We start from the raw sequence: 12911 nt of genomic DNA, 5'->3' as shown, positions 1-12911 counted from the left end.
ATTTCCCAGCCCAACAGCCTGACCCTCTGCATGGTTTGCACATCTGTGAACTTTTCATAAATATCTTTCTTCAACTGGATTTTTAATTTTTGCTCAACATAATAATGTTATCATTTATCCATGTTGAATCTTATAACTCGAATACATTAATTTTAAATGATGCATAGCATTCAATTGCAGGAAAATTGTTGTAATTATGTACCTTAGCCTCAACTCAAAACACCAAAAGGTAAATGTATATTAAATTAGTGTCTAAAAATTAACTTTCAAAAACCTAACTTAATTAAGTGTATATTTGGCTTATTAAATCACTATCTTACTCTGAGTATGGGATGATTCATACTCTTTGCCAGCGCTTGAAGTTAACAGACCTATCAGTTTGCCAAACATTTAAATTAGTGTTTTGCTGATTACTGGTGAAATTAACCATCTTTTCATATAGTACTGGCCATCCAGATTATCTCTTTTGTGAATTGCTTTCTCATAACCTTTTGCCCATTTAAAAAAAATTGAATAACAATTCCTTGTGTGTCTTCTGTAATAATATTTGCTTGATCATGCGAGGGTACTTCAAAAAGTTTGTGGAAAATAAAGACAAAAGAATCTTTCCACAAACTATTTGAAGTACCCTCATACATATAATAAATATATTTCTCCAGCTTATGACTTATCTCTTAAATTTGTTTACTATATTTTCATCAATTTTTTTTAATTCTATAAAAGTAGAATTCTACATATTATTGAAAGTTTGTGCTTTTGTATTTAAGAATATCCAATATCTCAGTGTTTTAAAAGATAATATTCTTGTATTGTCTAAAATGTTAATATCTTTATTTTCACATTTATTTTTAAATAATCTGAAGTTGATATTTTGTGTATTATATAAAATAGACATGTATTTTACTTTTTTACTTTTGAAAAATATTTTCCCAGATCACTGATTAAATAAATAGTTAATACTTTTACCACTAATTTGTAGTTCCTACTCAATCAACTTTTCATTTAGTGTTGCTTTGTTTGTAATATGTCTTTCCATTTCCCTTGGTTTTATTGTTTGTTCCTGAACCACTAGCTCACTCAAATAGTCATGAAAATTTTTGGAAAACTCTTCATATTTGATCATAATGTACCCTGAACTATTTCTTCTTTTTCAAAATTGCCTTAGCTATTCTTCATTCTTAACTCTATTCTATAAATTTTAGGATGAGCTTACCAATTTTCCCTCAAAAAAGTCCTTTTTGATCTGAGTGAAGTTATATTTAATTTATAATTAATGTAAAGAAAACTGACATTTTTAGAATATTGAGTGTCCCAGTTCGTGAACATGGTAAAGCTCTCCAATCGCTCAGGTCTTCTTTAATGTCCTCAATAATATTTTACAATTTTTAAACTATGTTAGAGGTTTTATGCCTACTGGGAATGTTATATTTACCTAAAACATTTTCTAATTAGTCATTACTAGTGTTTAGGAATACTGATGATGTTTTTTAAATGTTGGTCTTATATACAGTAATCTCACTTGTTAGTTCTGAGCATTTGTTGTAAACTTTCATATCTTCTATGTAGATAAGTATATCTGATACTGAATAGTAGTGTATTTTGATTTTCCAGTAAGTCTCCCTATTATTTGCTTTGTTTTTCTTTCTTATTATTTTGGCTAGTACTTAGAGTGAAATATTCAATAGAAGCAATAGCAGAAATCCTACTCTTTTTTTTTGCCAAGAACTCTTTCTGTTCTTGGTAATGTTTCTGATGCTTCATCTTAAGTGTGATGGTTTCTCTAAGATTTTGATAGATCTCAATCAGATTAGAAAAGTTTCCATCTATTCCTAATTTGAATAAAAGTTTTTTCCTAATCTAAACAAATGTAGAATTTTATTTAAAATATTTTTATATCTGTTGAGGTAATCATAGGGATTTTTTTCTTCTTAATTTGTTATTAAGCATTTCAGAGTAAGTGCTTCTTTAAAATTGAACTATTCTTATATTATTGGTATATCTATTTTTTATTGTCCTGTATAGGTTGTGAAATACTTTAATACATCTTTACTTATACAAGGTGTCTTCAAAAAGTTCATGGAAAGATTTGTATTATCTTTTAATTCTATTTTTTCCATGAACTTCTTGAAGTACCCTCGTATATAATGTAATGCATTTTTTAGTCTAATCTATGAGCATAGTAATTTGAATATGGAAAATATTTCATCATATTATATAACAGGTAATTGTGACAGTAAAAAGAGAGTTCTTACTTATAATATCAAGATGTTAACTCTCAAAATGAAATCAAATATGAGGGGAAATGCTGAGGAATGTTATGAATATGTATTAGAACCACATGAAGAAAGAAAGGTAGGCCTTTCATCCACAAATATGAAGCGATGGCAAAAGACAATAGAAAAAAATGTTGTGCTCTTCACCCAGAACATTTTTAAGACTGGAAAGTGGGACAAACTTTTCTAAGCACAAACTAAAACCCAAGATATTCAAGTACACAGTCAGAACACCTAATCAAATTAACTCAAACTTCTGACCCAGAAAGCTACATCTCAAATTACTGAATCTGTAGATGTAGTTGCAGAACATATGCACATAAATTTTTATAAACTCTCACTAATATAGAACAATAAGACAAACAAATATATCCTAAGTGATCAAGACAAACAAATATATCCTAATTTTCCGCAGAAAAAGAATATAACAGAAACTATTGACTCATTAAACTTAAATTAATTTTACTTTTTTATTGGTCATGAATATTCATGAGACACAGAGCTGATTGTCACCCCTCGTGTTCAAGATGTGAAAGCCAGATTCATACTGGATTAAATTAATTTTAGAAAGAAAGTATCGTATTGGTTATTAAACAAAAGACGTGCAAAAATAAAGGGAAGTTATAATAACTTGAAAGCGCCATTTAAAAACCTATACAATACCAATGCTATATCTTTTCTATTATAAAGAAGGTGCCAAAAACGGCAAGTAAGTGGAAGAATAGAGACATCATATAAATGAATTTCTGCCAAGTATTGAAGGTAAAGGAATACGGATTTAGTGATATCACAGAGAGATGAATTCGTATTGGGCTTAATAATGGTTTTTACAAAAGGCTTATGAGTAATGGATTAATGTCACTCTGAAAGGAGGTCTCTCAGGATCCCTAAATTTTCTTATTGGTCCTGGCCCCTGCTTCATTCAATAATTTTATCAATAACCTGAAGAGAGGCATGGCAAGCATATTGATAACAGATGGACATTACCTAAAGGTAGGAAGAGAATTAATACATTGAACCACATGTATCCAAATTGTTATAAGAATTAAATACAGTTTTGTGTTTTGGTCTGAGTAAAATAATGAGTTGACTAATCCAGATATATTTCAGAAAGTTAGAAAAATTGAGCTAAATCTGTGTGAAATTTAGGTGATAAATATCGCCTTATACTTAGATCAAAAATCAGTGAAACAAAACAAAAGCTACCCTTATGTGTCAAAGCCATATATGTCAACAGCATTTCAGGTGAAAAAGACAGAGATTCTATATCACTGAAAGCCCCAAATGACCAAAAATCTAGTGTTTGCTTTAAAAAATGTCTGATATAATCCTAGGATACGTGTACTCTATTACACTGTTCTACTCTGCTCATGCCCATCTGCAATATAATTGCTCCATTTTTAGTTCTCCTTATTTTCAACTGAGACATATAAAATTGGAATACAATCAGAAGGAAATAAAGAGAAGTCAAAATTTCTTTCTCAAAGGAAAGGCTATAGCAACTATTGCTGTTTAATCTGGAGAACACTCAGATGGCATGTGAAAGTAGTCTTTAAATATTTAAAAGACAATTGAAGAGCAATTAAATCATCAATTCTATGCATCTCAATTCTATGCCTAATGATGAACTATTATCATGAGGCAAAATTTGACTTAATATACAGAAATAAGATCAATTTTAGCTATATAAAAACTGAACCAGCTGTTTTAAGTGGTAGTTATTTCTCTGTCACTGGAAACATTATTAGTTATATTGTGAAGTGAATCCAAGTTAGGAGTTAGGGCGCAGATTTCCATGGTAAATTCCAACTCTAATGATTTTTCATTTTATTATAAATACAATGTTTCACTTGCTTATTGACCCCCCTTTTTTTGAACTTTTTTTACCTATTGGTTGATATTCGCCAGAGAAATTGTTACGATCTCATAGTTGATGAGACTATCTTTCCATCATCAAAGTTGGTAAAGAAAAAAATCATTATTTCTTAGAACATCTTCAAGAGGTGAACTTCCATTTTCTAAAATTTTCTTTCGGGTTTAGCCTGAAAATATCAGTATGGTGAAGTTCTAAGTATTCTGTGTCACCAAATTATCCCATTAGAAACCACTATCTAAATTAACTATGAATTAGTTAATACTACAAGGATAAGAAAGCTTTTGAATATTTTATTACACAAGGAGAGAAAAATGGCTTAGGAATCTAGTCAGTGGAAGAAACCACAATATGCGTAACCAGAGTGTGTGTAAACAGAACAAATGTAAGAAGTTTTTTAAAATTCAAAGTCACATCAAAAAATACAATTCAAATTAAATGGGCAAAGTTGTTGGTGATAACTGACCCCACCTTAGAAGTATGTTTTAACTGCAGTACTACATGATTTAAGCTAGTACCAATACAATAGTAGAGTTTCTAATAAAATGGCAAAACAGCACATTTTGTAAATCATAATTCTGTATTATCACTAAGCTATTATTGACAGGATAATTACTATATGGCAGGCACTGTTCACTCACATATTGTAAAGCCTATTGGGAAAGGAAATTAATAATCAAGTATGTCTAACAAAGTATAGAAATTTTCATATAGGATTCATTGTAGTTGTATTTTTAGTTAAATTTGGTATTGAATATTTTAACTAAAAGGAGACAATTTTATTTTGTTTAATATTCAGTTTAAATCTTCCTGATTTTTTTTCTGTGAGAATAATAGAAACTCTTTATTGCATGAACTTCATAATATCTGTCTTATTTTTCAAAAGAAATATTTCCTTCATTGCTGCATTCTCATCTATGTATATACAGAGCCCTGGTTTAATGCATTCTTTAATAAACACAGTTTCAAACAACATGTTAGTATTAGCGGGAAAAAAAAATTTAAATTAAGAAGCACAAGTGCTGCTCGAGTTTGACATGCTGCTAAAAGTGAGAAATGATAGTTGACATCTTAGCAAAGAAGGAAATTTTCAAAAGTCAGAAAACTATTTTATAAAATAGATTAGGACCGTTTAGTGTGAGCACAATAATGTCAATAATTCCTGAAGAAAATACATCTTTGTCCAATGATTAAAGTTTGCAATAAAGATGGAGTGATCAATCAATCAATTCTTAAATTGCAAATCATATATTATTTAAGAAGTCGGGAAAAGCTAACTTAGAAAACTCACAACAAAATAGTTAAAATGATAAAATATTGATTTTTAAATCAAATTGATATTTGATGTTTCAAATATCTGATGCCAGAAAAATAAGCTTTTATTGTGAAATTAATTGTGAATTCGTGATCTAAAACAACTCGTTCATCAATTTAGTTTACCAAATAATTCATGTTGGGGCATTTTTTAAAATTTTTAAATAAAAATTACTATGCTTTTAGAAATAACATTTCCAAGTTTAAAGGAATTTAAGCAAAAATGTACTAAAAGCAGGTTGAAAAACTCACCTAACCGTATATTTATAGTGCCTTATACATATACAGAAATATGAATGGAGGGCGGATGGATGGATGGATGGATAAATAGAATTTCTTTTTTAAAAAAGTGGAACATTGTATGTGTTCTTTTAATAAAAAGAATTAAATGGAAATAGGAGATACCTTAAATAAATATGAAGGAATTTCTAAGCATCATATAAATATTTCTTTACTATTAAAGGTAGTATTTCTTAGATCAGTTCAATTCTGAGACAAGCATAATGAAGCTTCTACTATAATTATATTTTGTCAAGTTTCTTTACATTATAGTTTATTCATTTATTTGCTATCATGCTTGGCTGCATATGTTAACTTTTTTTAGAAGAAAAGTGTGCATTTTATCATAATAAAATATCATTGCATTCTGTTTAGTGCTTTTGTTTCCAGCAACATTTTATTGAAGTATAAAATATGTTCTAAAAAGTGCATAAATAGTAAGTATATAGATTGGTGATTTTTCAAATCACCATTTATGTAACCACTGAATGACAAACAAATAGAAAGTTACTAGCAACCCATAAAACCTATTTATTCCTCTTCCAGTCACTACCATCCTCAGATGTAACCACTTTCCTAACCGCAATTACTGTACATTGAGTTTGGCTCTTTTTGAAATTTGTATAAATAGGGTCTGCTTTATTTTCCTCACTACGTTGTGTGATTCATCCATTGTGCTGTGTGTAGAAGTATTTTGTTCATTCTCCTTGCTATAAAGAATTTCTTTATATGAATATAGTATACATTATTTATTCACTTACTGTTGATTAATATTTGGTAGTTTCAGGTTTTGTTATTATGGACAGTACTACTATAAACATTCCTATGTCTGTTTCTGGATGAATATGAACATTCATTTCTGTTGGGTACATAAGAGTGGAATTATGGGCCAAAGAATTATGGGTTAAAGTAGGTGGACTCAAACAGTTTTCCAATGTAAGACTGGACTGAGATTTTTAACAGTCTTTTGCATACGATGTGTAAACAATGGTATGTTTACATAGCTGCCATGCTGTTTTCCTTCTTGCTGAACTTTGCGTGGTTCTGTCCTGATGTTTTATTTCTCTAACATGGTGGATGACTTCTTAATTTCCCTTTATCTGAGAATAGTTTGCTTACCCTGATAAGCTAAAATTTAAGGGCTAGGATTATGTTCTATGCAATTATTCTGAAGCTTGGAGACATAACAGAAAAGAGCTCAGCAGTTATACAGGAACCCCTAACAACTCCTGGGCTTCTTTCTCACTTCTGAAGTTCTATTAAGGGCCTTGTTCCAGATACTGCCTCTATCTGGGAGTGTATTCAATTACAGTAGGGGAATGCTCTTCACTAGATACAGTGTGTAGCTCTAAAACCTTTACTTCTATCCAAATGTCAACTGTATTGGTCACTTCAATATATAGTGTACTGATTATGAAAGTGGGCTCTAGTATTATGGCTTTTGGTAATTTACTAAAACTCTCTTTGCCTTAATGTTTTCATATGTAAAAAGGAAATGATGGTATCAACATAATAAGTTTTTTATAAGGAATAAATGAAGTAATTTAAAGTAGTTGGAAATATGTCTGGCACATAACAGGCACTCGGTCTTGGTTGTTTTTTCCTTTGGTTTGTGTTTTTGTTTTGTTTGTTTGCTATAATCCATTACTCCTTAGTGTGAAAAGATGAGGATACTCACTCAGTTTGCCTATTTCAGCCTTCAGGGACTTAGGCAGCATTCTCTGAATTTTCTTGGCACACAGGTAAAATTTCTGAAAAGGGGAGGAGGAGAGGGCAGAAGGAGTCAGAGTTAACAGACTTTTCCCACTGTATTGCTTCAGAATCATCTGTTTCTAACCTTGGCTGATATTTTTTTAGTTTTATAACATTTGGATGCTTTTTGATAGTTAGGTTTGCTTATCAGTAATTTTGTTATCACTGTTCTTTATATTATAGCTTATTGGGGAAAGATTTCGAAATGCAGTTGTAGTTTGCTATTTTATTACTGTACCCAACCAATTCATTTTTTAAACATTTTTTAAATAACTAAAAGTATAATACATACAGAAAGACATAAATTATAGCTAAATGAATTATCAGAAAATGATATGCCATATAGTCACCAGCTCAAGAGAGAAAAAATTGCCAGTGCCCCAGGAAGCCCCCAATGTCTTTGAGAGTAATTAGCTCTTCTTTCCCGCTTCCTCCTTCCCACAGATAACCATCTCCTTCCAAATGGTAAACAACCTTTTTCTAAATGGTAAACATTCTAACATTATAGCTTAGTTTTGCCTGTTTTTGAACTTTATATGAATAAAATATCCCATACATATTCATTGCATCTGCCTTCTTTAATTCAAACTTATGTTTGTGAGAACATGAATTAGTTACATTTAATCATAATTCATTCATTTCCATTACTATCAAGTGTACAATTACATAATTATATCACAAATTATTTACCCATTTACTATTTCTGACCATATGGGTTATTTCCATTTGAGGATTATTAAAAATAATGTTACTATGAATATTTTTAAATGAATATCTTGGATATTCTGATATTTCTGATAGATGTATACATAAGAATGCAATAACTTTGGGATAAAATATGAATATGATTTCAGTGAGGCAGATATTGCATTGTAAACATCAGGATGATCTATAATGACAGAATAAAATCAAAAGCAAATAGAACTCACTCACATGCAACTCTGTGTCATATACCTGCTAACCCATGACATAACCTGTGCCCCTTTCTTATGCAAACCACTTATAAGTAGTTTGTTCACCAAAAAAATTTTTAAAAAAGTGCCATTTAAAGATGAGTAATAATCAAAAAAGAACCACCAAAGGATTTATGGAATGATAGAAAAAAAGAAAAGAAACAAATATTAATGGAAGACAGAAGACCTCAACACAGAATAGAAAAATGTTATCACAAAGCAGATAAAGTGTGTGAGCAAAGATATTAATAAGAATGTTTAAACGTAACAATATAATAATCTTTATAAAACAACAGTATAAATGAAATATATAAAAGAAAGAAAAGATGCATTAAAATGGTAGGAGAAATAAAACTTGAAGATGGCAAGCTCATGAAAAAAATGGATAAAATTTTTAAAACTATCCAAGAATTTAAGGTAAAATTAGAAATAGAATGAAGCAGAATGGATACTATTAATAATAGCATAATAAACATAAAGGACAGAATTGAGGAAAGCAACCAAAATGAAAGTTAATGGACAAAGGTTTAAAAAAGATTGGAAGGATAATGATAATATGGTGTGAGAGAAAAGTAAAGATCTGACATAATAATTGGTTTCAGTGAAGAGACTCAAAAATAAAGGAACAGAAAGTTTTAAGTATATTCAAGAATACCTTACAGAAAAAAATCATGCTTCTATAAACTGAAATAACATAAGAGACAGTGAAATATCATCTATTAAAATATCGATCTTCAGAGATAAAGCTATAATTTTTTGGCCATTGAGGTAAATATATATACATGTGTGTGTGTGTGTGTGTGTGTGTGTGTGTGTGTGTGTGTGTGTATACACATGCGCATACAAGGTACAAACTGTGGCAGGTTGTCATAGATTCTATCTGTGAAAAGATGAATTAGAGTAGACTGGCTTCAACCTCCTTACAACAAGAAGCAAATCTAGAAGGTAAAAGACAGATGACTATAAAATACAATGACTATAAAATACTCAAGTATAAAAGTGTGACCCAAGAATTTTATACACAAACTATTGTTCATGCATAAAAGTGAACTGTTTTGCATATGCAAGAATACAGGGAATATAGTTTCCACGTTTCTAATAAAGAATCAATTAGAAGGGCCGGCCCAGTGGCGCACTGGAGAGTGCGCCGCTTGGGAGCGCGGCGGCGCTCCCACCGAGGGTTTGGATCCCATGTGGAGACCAGTTCCCGCTCACTGGCTGAGCGAGGTGTGGGCGCAACACCGAGGGTTGCGATCCCGTTGCCTGTCCCCGGTACGGGCGCAACACTGAGGGTTGCGATCCCGTTACCGGTCAGTAAAAAAAGACAAAAAAAGGAAAAAAAAAAAGAATCTATTAGAAGACATAATTGAGCCAACCAAGAAATCTACAGAGAAAAAAAAGCAGCAAAATGAATAACGCAAAAACAAAATTGAAAATTATGGTGTGTAACATAATGCAAATGTTGTTAAGAAGAGTTAAGGGAAAATTGCTGAAGGAAGTAGGAGATAATTTCTATTGGAAGTATACTGACTTTTTTTCTTGTGTGTGTGTGTGTTTTTAATAACCAGGGGTCAAAAAACTACATTTAAATCCCATAATCCATGCAATATAAGTAACTTAAGTATAATTATTCTGCTACAATGCCTGTTTCTATAGTGGAAGTTAGCTCATAGACAATTGATAAAGGAATAACATCAATATGTGTGGAAATCACTGGGATCATAGCTTATTTTCTCACAGGTGAAGAGAATTACAAGAGTATAATGAGAGATTCCAGAAGAAGGATAAAAACCTTCAGCTAGGGCCGGCCCGGTGGTGCACTGCTACAGTGCGCCGCTTGGGAGCGTGGCGGCGCTCCCGCCGAGGGTTCGGATCCCACATACAGACCTGCCGCTCACTGGCTGAGCGAGGTGCGGGCGCAACACCGAGGGTTGCGATCCCGTTGCTGGTCCCGGTCCAGTATGGGCGCGACACTGAGGGTTGCGATCCGTTGCCAGTCATGAAAAAAGGCAAAAAGGAAAAAAAATAAAAATAAAAATAACCTTCAGCTAGGTTACTGGTAGCAGAAGTCCTTAGGCATATTTGAAGAAAATAAAATGAGTATCTACACCCTGAAATATATCCCCTGGTTTGTTTGCATGACTGTCACCTTGTGGCAGGTAGCACTACTTTCCAAGAGAACGATAATGGCAGACACTTCTCTCAGAGCTCTATTCCAACTGGTTTGTCTCAGTACCCACTAGGCTTGCTGGAATGAAAGTACTAAAAACATTTCCATTTCATTGTTTTATGCATCTGAAATATCTACTATGGTAGTCTCTAGTCACAACGAGCTGCTTGCCTTTGTGTTCTAAGTTTTTTCATCAGGAACTAATTATTGTTTTTGTTAGCCCTTTTGTTTGCATTGGTTTTGAGTTGTCTTCTTCTAATCCTTTTCTTCTTAAAAATCTTGTTTTTTCTACAAGCAATTTTTCAAAACACAATTTTTCATAATTGAATATGTGTCATAGCAGAAATGACTGTGTATTTAAAAGTGTAAAGTTAAACACCAAGAACAATAAGTTAATCAACTAAAATTAAGTGGTGTTTATAGAGGAAAAGAAAGAGAAATTAGGTTAAATCTATCCTTTACCATGTAGGCCAGAAGTTATTTCTACAGAAGCAGACAATTAAGTATCTTACATATGTTACAGTTATAAAGGTAATCATTAGAACAAAATATAAAATTTCCAAATTATCAGGAGAAAGGCACATAATTAAAACAACAACAACAAGAAGAAAGCACAGGCCACATAATGAAAGATTATTTTAAGTGTCAAAAGAAAAATAAGAAATCTATCATATCCATAAGTATGAATGAGATAAATTCACTACTAAGAGAACTCTAGACTTTCTCTTCTTGCCATGACACAGTTGGTAACAAATGAAACATTCCACCAAAAATAACTGGAAAAAATAGATAAAGTATAAAAAACACCTGTGTGAAGGTAACAGAAAACTAGAGCAGACAGCATTTAAGGGTTAAAAATTTCAGAGGAAAGCAAAGCTTGTTGAAATGAACCCAGTATTTTGTGTCCTTATTCACTGGAAGGTATTTGTACATTCATAACTGGAACAAAGCAAGAGGCTGATGAGCCAAATAGAGAGCTGAGCAGTAAACAATAGCCAGACAGAACTTTCAGAAGTATCACATATGCTGGGAAATACAGAAAGTTTTAATTTATACTAGATTCTACTAAGGCAATACTACATGTTTCATCTCTATGTGATGGTTTCCATAAAATAATATCAACTAAAAATAGAAATAAATTGAGGGCTTCACATTTACAACTCAAAGGACTAGATCTTATAATAATATCAATTCTCCCCACACAGGTCTATATAGTTAATTAAACAACTAAAGCTCAATTAAAATCCTAGTTAAGTTGTTTTTGTTGACAATGACAAGGACTTTTTAAATGTTCATTAAAATTCCAAGGGCCGGGCCGGCCCATGGCTCACTCAGGAGAATGCGGTGCTGATAACACCAAGGCCACAGGTTCAGATCCCATATACGGATGGCCGGTAGCTCACTTGGGAGAGTATGGTGCTGACAACACCAAGTCAAGGGTTAAGATCCCCTTACCAGTCATCTGTAAAAAAAAAAAAAAAAAATTCCAAGGGCCCCCCAATGGAACAGAATAGAGAGCCCAGAAATAAACCATAACATACATGGTCAAATGATTTCAACAAGGGTTTCAAGACTGTTTGGTAGGGGAAAAAAATTATCTTTTCAACAAATGGTTCAGGAAAAGTAAATATCCACCTTCAAAACAATAAAGATAGACCCTTACCTACACTATACACAAAAACTAACTAAAGATTGATGGATCTTATCTAAATGTAAGATCTAAAGCTTACATAAAACTATTAGAGGAAACATAGGAGAAAATCTTCATGACATTGAATTTGGAAATGATTTCTTGGATATGGCACCAAAAGCACAGGCAAAAAAAAACAATAGATAAATTGAACTACATCAAACCTTTTAAAACCTTTAGGCATCAAAGAACACTATCAACAGATTAAAAGGGCAACCCATTGAATAAAAGACAATATTTGCAAATCATATATCTGAGAAGGGATTAATATCCAGATTATACAAAGAGCTCCTTCAACTCAACAACAGCAAAAACCGATTTAAAAAATGAACAAAGGGGCCGGCCCGGTGGCGCACTGGAGAGTGCGCCGCTTGGGAGCACGGTGGCGCTCCCGCCGAGGGTTCGGATCCCATGTGGAGACCGGTTCCCGCTCACTGGCTGAGCGAGGTGCGGGCGCGACACCAAGGGTTGCGATTCCGTTACCAGTCAGTAAAAAAGACAAAAAGGAAAAAAAAATAAAAATAAAAATAAAAAATGAACAAAGGACTTGAATAGACATTTCTCCAATGAAGATATATAAATGGTCAATAAGCACAGAAAACATGCT

The sequence above is a fragment of the Galeopterus variegatus genome, unplaced genomic scaffold (assembly GCF_000696425.1).
Source record: "Galeopterus variegatus unplaced genomic scaffold, G_variegatus-3.0.2 Scaffold3266, whole genome shotgun sequence".
In the NCBI taxonomy this organism is placed as follows: domain Eukaryota; kingdom Metazoa; phylum Chordata; class Mammalia; order Dermoptera; family Cynocephalidae; genus Galeopterus; species Galeopterus variegatus.
The sequence above is the reverse complement of the archived record's forward strand: the minus strand, read 5'-3'. Positions refer to the sequence as shown.